This window comes from Nicotiana tomentosiformis, chromosome 6 (assembly GCF_000390325.3).
Source record: "Nicotiana tomentosiformis chromosome 6, ASM39032v3, whole genome shotgun sequence".
NCBI classification, from domain to species: Eukaryota; Viridiplantae; Streptophyta; class Magnoliopsida; order Solanales; family Solanaceae; genus Nicotiana; species Nicotiana tomentosiformis.
In genome coordinates this window covers 12,920,281-12,929,515 of record NC_090817.1, presented here as the reverse complement: position 1 = coordinate 12,929,515, position 9,235 = coordinate 12,920,281, and the positions used below count along the sequence as shown (strand labels likewise).

The following is a 9,235-nucleotide window of genomic DNA, read 5'->3' as shown; positions in this document are numbered from 1 at the left end:
TATTTCATTCAATGTTTCCCAAGTACAACACCTCTTTTGGCAGTACTCTTGTTACAATGTTTGGATCTTTTGACATTTCCGATTCCTTAAAATTATCTTCATTGCATTATGATTTTTGATTCATTATTTCAAAGTCTGACAGCGTTTTAGGATCTGGGCCTGAAGTCCGCAGGCATGTCATGTCATTAAAATTTACATTTAACAAAACTAAAAAGAGAATAAGAGAAGTGACAAGATTAAGAAAAGAGACATTCCTAGACAATGAAATATTAATTTCATTTGATTTTTTATTTTTTTTTAAAAAAATTTTAAAGATAGAAGGATTTACATCAGAAAGTAAGACAACAAATTTAAACATTCGAATCACACCCTGAAATAATCTGAACATGGAAAGGATATCAAGATCGGCTATTAAGACTCCCGTCTAATAGGGAACTTTCAGGTTTGGCGATCGCTTTTTGGCTTTTCTTTTGTTTCGGCAATGGCTGCAATGGCCTTCAGTGCCGGATCAAATTTCTCATTTTCACAAATCATTCTGATTACTGGCTTAGTGTTGTGAGAAGGCAAGGGATTATTTGTTACATCATGAGCCTCCTCGTCCTGAAGAACTATTGTCTTGACCTCGATGAGTTCTTCTACTGCTCTTTTGAGAGTTCAACAATCTTCAGTATCATGTCCCACTACTCCGGAATGTTATTCACAACTAGCATCATCTCGGTGTGAGGGGGATCGGGGTTTGGCCGGTTCGGGGCCACTTGCTGCAGCAGACCTAACCTGACTAGCTTTTGGAACAAGCTAGAGTATGATTCACCAATAAGGGTGAATTCATTCCTTCTGGGGGTGATCTCTTGGGCAAAGATTGTATTGGGGAATATGTGGTTGGGGATTATATGGAGCTTGATAGGGATGAAAATTTCTGGGAGGTAGAGCTCGATTTTGTGTATAATGTTATGGCTGCATGTAAGATTGTGCGTTCATCACCGCATAAGGATGCGGTGCCAGGACATAAGGAGCACCTTGATGGGGATAATAGTGTTGTGGGACCTCATGAAGCATATATGATTGGTTGAATGTCATGCGGGCCCCCCCTCAAGCTGGAAGCCATCATGGCTCTCTCTTCTCTCCCGTTTCTGTTCATCAAACCCCCCCGAACTATTCTGAACGGTATGTGATGCGGCCTTAAAAGCAGCTTGACTCATGATTCGGCCCGTTTTCAAACCATTTTCGACCATCTCCCTAATTTTGATAGCCTCTGCGAATGGTATACCCATAGCAAACATCATGTTCTGGAAATAATCAGGATCTTGAGCCTCTAGAAAAATAGTGATCAACTCATAATTATCCATAGGTGGCTTAACTCTATCCGCTTGCTCCCTCCACTTGATGGCATACTCCCTAAAGCGTTTTGTCGGCCTTTTCTTCATATTGAACAGGGAATTGCGATTTGGTGCAATATCAATGTTGTAATGGAATTGTTTGACGAAGGCCTGGGCCATGTCGTCCCAGATATGCCAGTGAGAGATATCTTGATCAATGAACCATTAAGAGGCTACCCCCACAAGACTTTACACAAAATAAGCCATCAATAATTCTTCTTTTCCACTTGCACCCCTCAGCTGGTTGCAATACCTTTTCAAGTGGCTGATAGGGTTGTCGTGTCCATCATACTTCTCAAATTTGGGGTCTTGAACCTTGGTGGCAAATAGATGTGAGGGAACATGCATAGATCACTAAACAAAATACATTTGTGACCACCTAGTCCTTGTATGTTGTTTATGTTTTGTTCAAGACTTTTTATTTTCCTAGCCATCTCATCTAGCTCACCTGTCTTGGTAGGCTTTTCATTTTTCACTGGTGACTCATACTGAGGAATCTGATTATATGGAGACGAGACCCTGAAAGACATATTTGGAGAGTTGTATTGTCCATCATAAGCCTGGGGTGGTGGCTCATTGTTTGGCCTTGTCACAAGAGGTGGTGGCAGGATTATATATACTGGTGCGCCAGAGACGACGAGAAGGGTGTTCCTGACCGGTGCGACTGGAGGTCGCATATTAGAGGTACCATGGGCAGCATGGAGGCTGTAGTTTGGCACATACCATAGTGGTAGAAAGTGATCGCTCAGTGCATGGAGCGGTGGTTGAGTAGCCCGGGGTACGGTGGAAGTTCCTATGGTGGAGGCTGACTGAAAACCCAAGCTTGATATACATCAGACAGTTGTTGCCTCAATTTTCTTATTTCCTCCGACTCTTGCTCAACTGATGGACTTAGGGGATTGTCATTGACCAACTCTATTTCATCACTGTTATCCATTACTACCGTTCCCTTTGATCTGGTGAAGTAATGATATGTTGCGAGTTTCACCACAAACCAACCACCTTAAGCTTACTATATAAGAGACTTCAAGCGTGTTAGGGTTAGGCATTTTGTAGATATGAATCACACATAATATGCCACGCTCCTAACATTATCACCATTTCTTTTTCTTTTCACTCACGCCTCAATTTGATCCCTCATCTTAGAATCGTTGAAAAATAATTTGATTGAACCTTTTGAGGTTTTCTACGTATCATGTCGCAGCATGAATTAGATCATTACGTAGTTCAGAAATATCGGAAACAAAGTACATAAGTTAGCTCTTTTTTTTTCTTTGGAAATTTTTGAAAAGAAGACTTATTAAAGGAGAAAGAAAATATATATTTTTTTGGATTTTGATTGAATTGTTTTTGAATATTTGGGAGAAAGACTTCTAAAGAAGGAAAAAAATATATTTTTGGATTTTGATTTGATTTTTTTTTTCAAATGAGAGACTTCTAAAATGAAAGAAAATATTTTTTGGGTTTAAAATACTTTTTTTTATTTGGGAATTTCTAAGAAAAAACTTCTAAAGAAGGAATTAAAGGAAAATATTTTTGAATTTTTAAAAAATTATGGGAGGCTAGAACCGATGAGGTTTGCCTACGTATCTCACATTAGGTGAGAATCAGACCCGCGTAGTTCGGTCAAAACGACTATTTTTCTCTTTTTGATTTTTATGAAAATTAATATTTACACATCACGCCAAACTACTATAAAATCTTTAAAAAAAATAGATTATTTGTACTAAACAAGGAGAATAATTTTTTTTATAATTCTGCTCAACTAATTTTCTAAAGTCGGTCAACAAAGCAAGCAAGCCTTCCAAATGATGTAGCAAGTAGCACATAAGTGAACACGACGGTCTCAAAGATGATACATGTCTTATACGTACCCAGCCCTTGTGCTGAGTTTTGCTAAGTCAAATGCACGTGATGCAAATAATACGATCTACTAGGGATATATGGTATGGGGTTTTTTCTTTTAGATTTAAATCCTAGTGGAGAAGGTATCTCGACTGGCTTACTTAGGCGGACAAACTCGAGTCGAGGAGGGTCAGCGTACCGGTAGCATTGCTTTCCGGCTTAGCTGGTGGCGCTCCCCGCCTAAAATATGTGTGACTAAAATCTTTCACAGGGTGACAAGCACCTCGGCTATCTCAAAGAAAGCGGGCTATATCAAGCAAATGCCCAATTTTAATTTCAAGAAGACTAAGAGAGGGTGCGAGAGAAGACAGTTTGTATGTACAGTTCAACAATATCAAAGCGGTAAAAAGCAGACAAGTAGTACATTAAGCCCAAACAAAATCACAGTATATACAAATTAATAAAGCCAAATAAAAGTCAACATGTACAAGCTCGAATTCTGGTTAGTTCCCCAACAGAGTCGCCAGAGGTGTCACACCCCTTCGATTTTAATTTTGGAAATCACAATTATGCCACACGAACGTATACATAATCGCAATAAACTAATTGAAAGTGCACCTAAAACACTCTAACGGTGTTAATTATTCTTCCTAAACTTTGAGATTATTGTGAAGGCCATAGATTATGGGAGAATATCTTTGTGAAAAAAGGTTATTTAGCCCTTTGAACTAAGTGTAATAATGACTCGATTATAGAAGAAATGAGCCTGATTTTGATTTATTAACTTTGGGCTAGCTCTCATACAAATCTCAAAGCCCATAACGTTGTTAATGTTATCTGAACCCTCATAGCACATTAATTGTTCCAAAAATCTAATTCATCTTCCTTATCTTAATTGTCCCCTTTTGTCTTAATTGTCCATTTTACCAATTCTTTTTTTACCTTCTTTAGTTTTAAAACATGTGGACCAAAGCTCATTCTAAATCTATTTACTCATACCAATCAATGTTCTCTGCAATTTCTAATATTATTCAAGGAAATAGTAGTTATCATGAATCAATCTTTAAGCAAAGCAAATGAAGCCAATATATAAAACACTCAAAAATCTTAACAAAGAGACATGATTGTGGAAAGGGACAGTGAATAACAAAACAGTGGACCTTCAATGAGATTTTTTAATTTTAAGACTCGTATGCCAAAACTTTTGTAGCATATTACAAGATCAGTAAAGTTGAACAAAAGCATAATATCAAACTTATCAAACTATTGCAACTCCAAGATCTATTAAGTGCAAACTCATATCTTAGCATGCTAAATTCAGCTGGAACGAGTAGACCATGAACAATAGGACATTAGCTAAACAAAACAGGAATTTTATTTAAACAGTAGGTGAAACAAGACGAACCTTAGAGGCAATGAAAATACATATAAAACCTTCTGAGTGAGAGAACTTGATCTAAGAGTAAATTTGACCACAAACGAAAACTTTTCCGGCGACCTCGACTAACCTTGTTTGATGATGATTTTGTGATGTTTACCAACTTAATTTTAGAATGGAAATAAAACTCTGTTCCGCTAGAGCTGAGGGTTGTTTTTCAACTGGATTTCAGGCTATATTTGGAGTGATTTTGGGTTTATTTAGTGGCTGAAGTTTTGCTGGGTGTAGGGCTATTTTTCAGCCATGCTTTGGAGTTATTTTAGCTTGGAAGAAGCTTGTTTTTTTAGCTCTTTTTGGGGTGGATTTTGAGGTGTTTTATGGGGTGTTTTGGGATTGTTTTGTTACCTTTTTGAGCTGGAGTTTCCAGCCGGTTCCTATGTTGAAAACGTGAGCCAATAGAAGATGAGCTGTTGTGTACTTTAATGGATGATTTCGGGTATGAGATTTGTGAGTGGGGGACAAAGAGTGGGGAATTAGTAAGAAAGTGGAGTGGGGACACGCGTGGGAAAAATGGAAGCGGAATTGATAAAGTGGGAAGTGAGGTATTGATAAGATGATTGAGAAAGAATTCAAGCATGGTCAAAAATTAGGTGCTCACAGTGATTTCATTTCTTGAACCATTTGAAATTACTATTCGGCAAGTGATATGCACATAAATTACTGCTAATATGATTAATTGTATATTCCTAAGCAGATTTGTTTTCTATCTCTAGATAATTGGTATAGGGTTTGTAGGTATGTACAGAGAGCTCAAGCCAGAGATATTGGGCGCGCATGTATTTTTTATCGAAGAATATATATATCCAATCCTGACTCAAAGATAGTGAAATTAGATTCATGAGATCAATGACTTAACACAAATTAAGATACCAAGAGAAACTATTAAATTAAATTAGATAAACTCAAAATGTAACTAATCCTTGATGTACTGTATTACTTAACTTTTGAAACCAAAGAGACAAAAAATGAAATATCGTTGGTAAATAAAACGAAAAAAAGAATAGAAAAGAAAAGAAATGTTTGGACGAATACAATAGCTTTTACTCTCGAATTCATTAACTAAAACGAGCTATGAGTTAGGGTAGTAAATTTAGAAGTCAAAATATAGTAATTTCAGATTTTGAGTTCGCCTATGAATATATTGATGGATTTGAATGAGAAAAGGTGCATATGATTTTCACTTGTTGGATAGTTTGATAAATCTGCATGGTCTAATCATTTTCTTAGTTTGTACTTGAGAGCACCAAAGGACGTGGCGCAGTGGATAAGGCTGCTCTTCTTTTAATCAGAGTTCTCGGGTTCGATTTCTGGGTATGAAAAAATTATTGGTTGGGAGTGTTTCCTCCCGAATGGGGTCCTACGCGGTACAAATCCGGATATAATCAGGCTCCAATGCGAGCATCGAATACCGGGTCGAAACCAAGGCAAAGTTTGTACTTTGAGGGTTCTAATCTGATGTTACATCAGAAACAATAACTCATATCTGGGGATGTAGCTCAAATGGTAGAGCGCTCGCTTTGCATGCGAGAGGCACGGGGTTCGATCCCCCGCATCTCCATTTTATTTGTTAATAATGTTTTGTTGATATCATTATTTTAATCTTTTAAAGCTCAAGTATCTCATGTAAATGACATTAATGCTAAAGTTTTCTTTTTTCTTTTTTCTTCTTTTTAAATTTACGATGGCAGCAGCTGCCTTTACTTCTCTTCACAAAAATCAAGGTCTAACGTGAAATTGTTTACTTTATATATTTGAGAAAAGGTTTTCGTTTTCTGCTTTTTCTATGATTATCATAGGCAGTTAATTTTTTTTCTTTATGAAGTACTCATCAAATACTAGAACATAAAACAGATTCATTTGAACTTGTATTCATCAAATGAGTGAGTTGCATTGATTTTGTGCGGGTCAAAATGGGCTGAATTAATAAATGGACGGGTAATTATTGAGCTAAAATTTGGGTCATAGGGTCCAGTACTATTTATACATCATGCCCCTTTATAATTTTGAATTTAAAGAAATGACCTTTTTAGATCTCTTATGTGTAAAAGATAGATCTCTTACGTGTAAAAATAAATCTCCCATGTATAAAAAAAGATGTAGGGTTATAAAACTAAAAACAAGTTTGTAAAGAGCCAAAAAAATAATTGACCCTCTAGTGCAACCGGTCCAACTCTTATCAAACTTTAATTAGTGCATATTATTTTCTTATAAATTATTTAATTATCAAATAAGAATTCTTTTTCTTTTGTTATGGTTATATATAACATATTAAACAAAAAAATTACTTTTAATATATTTTAGCATAATTATTCATGGATCAATTTGGGCTAAAAATCAGCGCAATTTTAGATGAGCTGAAATGGATTGGATTAAAATGAGTTGAGTTCAACAAATTGACCTGCCCAACCTTGGACGGGTTGGGCGAATCAAATGGATTTGGGCTTAAATTAGGGAAAATGACGCCGTATAGTCACTCTAAAAATAATAGCCGAAAAACGTATAATTTATATATATATATATATATATATATATATATATATATATATTCTGTATGTTATATACAAATTTTATACTTTTTCGACTACCAAATATAAATTATTTCTGGCGTGAGCTAAAAGTAATAATATCCCCTCAAATTAATATGCCTAGTATTCTATTTGTAACAAGCTTTCAATTGTCTCATGAGCAATGATTTGATTCATTAAAAAGTATGTAGCGCCCCTCTTTCCCTTTCTTTTATCTCTCTTATGCTATAAGTCTACAACTGTCCTCCGACGTTTCATTTCATCGCTTTCTTTTGTGTTTATAATAACCCTTTAAATCAGGTGCTGAGGAGAAAGGTCATATCTTGTAATGGTTAGTTAATATATACTCTTTTCTGTTTCACTTTATGTGATGAAGTTTAAATATAGGTCCACTGAGTTTAAGAGAGAGTTTTGAAATTTTTGGTACAAAACACGTTATTAATATTACGTGACAATAAATTATCTCATTAATGATAGAATTGACGGGAAGTATAATTGTTTCTAAAGTTAAAAAGTTAACCAACTCAATAAAGGAAATATTGCGATATAAAATAGAACAGCGAGTGTAATAGATATATCCTCTTCAACAAGAAAAATAATTTTCTTACTTCTTGATTTGCTTGGGGAAACAATACAATCTTTAGTTTAAGTTGGGCATGCGAAATTTGTTTTTAGTACATGTTTAGTGCTTCGGTAGGAACTATATTTCAAATATTCCTTTTCTATATATATAAGGAGAAAAAAAGAGTATGATTACTATAAGGAAACTATTGACTTATTCCTCCTCAATGACAGCCATATTATACAATACTCTGTGATCAATTTCCCAGCTCATATTTGAGATTTGAGAGTTGGGGAATGATAATAAGTTAGTAATTCATTATCCTTGCGCACAATATATATATATAAACTATCCGAAGCATTTTACGTGTCTTATAGCTGAACAGAAAATATATTTTAAAAAAATAAGACCTACCATCTTCCTGGAAAAAATTAATTAAGACCCTATAACGTGGTTGAGTGATTAGTCCTTCCAAATGATTCTTGACAAAAGTCATGATTCTCCATAAGGGACGGTATTACTTTGAAAAATCTTAATCCATATCTTTAAGAATGAGCTTTGGGTCAGAAAAAGTGTTAAATAGAAAGAAAAAAGGCATTATTTAAAACTAAAGCAGTCAACGAAAGAATATAGAAGACGAGCTAGGCGTTGTTCAATTATTTTGAGACGTTTTCAACAATTGTTAATGATGTAACTCGGTGGTCAATGAAGTTAAAAAGGTTATGAGAGTTCGGGATTTAAATCTTTTCGACTGGCTTATTATGCACTTGAGCCAATCTACCACACATTAACAATGGTCTTTTGAATTTCATCTCCAAATAACAAGTGGTTAGCCGTTAGATTGACGTATCTTTCCAGTATGTGTGAGTACTCTTTCGCCGTACATATAAAAAAAATACTATGTGTTATTTTTTAGTGGGCAAAATTATCGGATATCTATATTGATCAAACGTCACAATTATTCAGAAAAAAAGAAAAAGAAAAAAGACTAGAAAAAGCAACGTAGCATATTCGAGATATCATGTGAGATACATTAAATTATTAAAGCGTATAAATATGAATGCCAGTATGGTAAGGTACAAATCTTCAATATTGGGAACAAAATTAGGTAGCAATATATAATTGGGAAAGCCAAAGTGGTAGACACGGATACGAAGTACGAACATTGATTAGTGTCGATATCTTGGTTTTAAATTTCAATATAAAATTATCTACATACAACTCTATATGCCAGTCGAAGCATAATACATTAAGCTTTTAGTAAAAAGGCAGCTATGTAGCACAAAATATTCCAATTCACACAGGTTTCTGGAAAATCTAAACCCTAGGGGTATGATTTAGACAACCTAACTATCTATTACAAACATTAGTGGCTGATCTCACGGCCCGAACACGTGACCTATTGGTCACACATAAACAATTTAACGGTATGTGACGGTAAGTTTATTTTATGGTTGTATATGTCTGTCCATATCTCCATATGATTAGG

The 9,235-nt window shown here is 35.2% G+C and overlaps 1 non-coding gene across 1 annotated transcript; it reads left to right on the top strand.

The window, feature by feature from the left end:
- Positions 1-6,144: 6,144 nt before the first annotated feature.
- TRNAA-UGC (transfer RNA alanine (anticodon UGC)) lies at positions 6,145-6,217 on the top strand. Its single transcript has one exon. It is a non-coding gene; the product is annotated as a tRNA-Ala (tRNA).
- Positions 6,218-9,235: the final 3,018 nt, after the last annotated feature.